We start from the raw sequence: 2,977 nt of genomic DNA on the forward strand, positions 1-2,977 counted from the left end.
TGTGTCTGTTCCGAATGTAAAAAGGCATTTAATTTTCAAAATTGACTAAAATTTGTTTTACAAAAAAATCAGTAAACTGAAAGTTTTCTTCACTACTTTCATATTTGCAAATTTAATGCGGTTCTCCGTTATTATTCGCGAAATACGTGTACGTACAATTTAGTATATTATTCATATCTGTGTCCATTCCGAATCTAGCAATATACAAGTTTGTGGTCAACATCGTCAGCTTTGAAAGGTTGTTCAAAGAATGTTATATCCTTGTCTCGTACAAATGTCGCTTTGAATCCATTTTCCACAAGATTCCACGGCTTTAATCTGGGCCCGAGAATTTCTGTTTGAATTGATGATAGTCCTAAGTCTCGTACAAGATCACGATAATCTTTATTTGATACTAAATGACGTTCTTTTAAAGTTGCTCCAATTGGAATATAAGGTCTATCTACTCTATCTGCATTTAAATTTACGTCACTGGATTCAGATGAATCTTCTGTCTTCTTTGTTGAAATTTGCTCGTCTTGAATTTTTCGTAAGACTTGTTTGGAGATAGTTATAATATTCGCATACGGTCACGAGTTTTGTAGTGATGACCTGTGATGTTAGTCTGACAAGAGTAGCAATATTTCTGCTTGTGGATTTTCTGACAATGCCAAACCAATTCAAACAAGGTAACGACGCATGAGCAAGGTAACGACGATTGAGCAAGATAACGACGAATGAGCAAGATAACGACGATTGAGTAAGATAACGACACATTTTTTCGTGCGTGCAGCCGGCTAAATCGAATTATAAGACGTTATCACGTCAAAAAAATCGTAACTTTAACAGTTTTTAATGTATGAAGATGAAAAATAGCTTATTTCGAGCACATTTTATTAGAGTTTAAAAATATGTATGTACTTGTGGGGCCTGTTGGAGAATAGTGGAAAAAATTGCATCACATTGAAAAAAAAACACGTGGAAAAATTGCACAAATCAGAGCTTGTTATTGAAAATTTCTTTTGAACGTGAATCGTTCAATCTTAGAGTTATATACAATCATAACGCACATACGCTCCCCTTCTCAAGACCATATTGAAATCAAAAATCGGTAGAAAAATGTGTTAGTTATGTATTCTTACTTCATCAAAAACACATAAATCGGGTTTTTAACAATAAATAAAAAATTTGAGGGTGTTTTGAATTTTCTAAACACAGTATTGTTTTGTACTGGTCTGGACCTAAAACGTGCACTATATCACTTGAAGAGTTCTTTTGATTTTTTTTATTTTGTAGCACCGTGTTATGATAACCCTAAGCGTCGAAAATGTTAGAGCCTGCCAGGTGAACCAGGTAAACCGACAGCGAAAAAAATATTATGCTTCAAAAGTTATGTTAGGCATCTGGTGGAATCAGAAGGGTGTAATCTATTATGAGCCCCTTAAACCATCTGAAACCATCACTGGCGTTGTTTCCGCCTGCACCTAATGGGTTTGAATCGGGCTCTCAAAGAAAAGCGGCTGGGATGGGACGGTAGGCATGACAAACTGATTTTGCTGCATGACAACGCCAGGCCACACGGTCCAGAAATATTTAATGGGAGTGAATTGGGAAATATTGCCCCACCCACCGTATTCCCATGTGTTCCAATCAAGTGTTCGTTATTTAAATTCTATGTTACAGTTTTTCCCCCCATTTCGCATATAAGTGTCTACAATTACAGTTCATCAAACACTCTCAATATTGCTGAAGTGAGTTTTCTAACACCGCCGTAATGGCTTATCTCCAGCAATTCCTTAACTTTCATCCTCTCTATCCCACTTACTTCTTGCAACAAAGTCCTTAAGAAACTGAAGGTTCTTAATTCTGCTTCCATATGATTGCTTCAGACTTTGGCGGAATCCGTGGATTGTGGTTTAGGGTTACCTTTTTGGACTTTACACCTGGCCCTTACCCGGCTTTCAGAGGTTTCTCCATATTCTGACACGACAGAACCCGTTTACCCAAATGCAACATAAATCCGTGCAGTAGCATGAAATCTATGCCAATTATTATTTCATCCCCGATTTCAGCCAATAACTACTTCGCAAACTAACTACAAACTACCGATATGTAAAGTAAATAGCCGGCCGGTTGGAACTAGGGATACGCAGTGGACAAAGCATGCCAAAATGCCAAAACACTGCTATTCGGACAGCGACGGGATGCCTGCTGATGTCCCCCCTACGACACCTACATAACGAGGCACAGATGCTCCCTGTGAAGGAGTTCAACAAACTGCTCAACAAACTGTTTTTTCTGGGGTGCTACCGCAAAGTTCACTCGTGTAGGCACCTCCTTGAACCTAACCAGAATTGGCCTCCGACATACTAAACATATGTCCAGCATGTGAAGGTACCCTGCACGATACTAACCACCTTTTCACATGCCCCACCAAACCCACTCATCTAGCACCCAACCTGACGAAACGGCAAGTTTTCTGGGCCTACCGTTAGATGAGGGTGGGCACCATTATATTCTGGAAGCGTGGCCGAAGGCCGTCTACGCAGAAAGGAGTTTCACGAATGATGAGCATTATTTTTTTGAAGTGCGATTAAATTGACCCGCTATAAAAAGAGTTCTATGTAAAAATTCAATAAGTTTACAAATACCCTTCTAATCAAAGTCTTTGTAAAATTCAGGAGTAATTATACTGAATACACGCCTCAAACTTTAAAAAACAAATAACGTTTATGAGAATATACTAATTCTTTACCATAATAAGAGGATTGGCCATCATAAATGCAAGGCAACCTAGTCTTTGTTCACCGGAAGATTTTCGGTAACAGGAAATAACGAAAATAAAAAATTTTGACAAGTTAAAAGAATTGGTTGTTAGAAGAAATTCACAACGAAATGGCTAACCCAAAGTTTTGGATAAAAAATCGAATCGCACACAGTTTACTTACGAACAGACCTACTATCGAGGAAATATTAGAATAATCGATAGTTTTATGAA

The sequence above is a fragment of the Anastrepha obliqua genome, chromosome 3 (genome assembly GCF_027943255.1).
Source record: "Anastrepha obliqua isolate idAnaObli1 chromosome 3, idAnaObli1_1.0, whole genome shotgun sequence".
NCBI lineage: Eukaryota > Metazoa > Arthropoda > Insecta > Diptera > Tephritidae > Anastrepha > Anastrepha obliqua.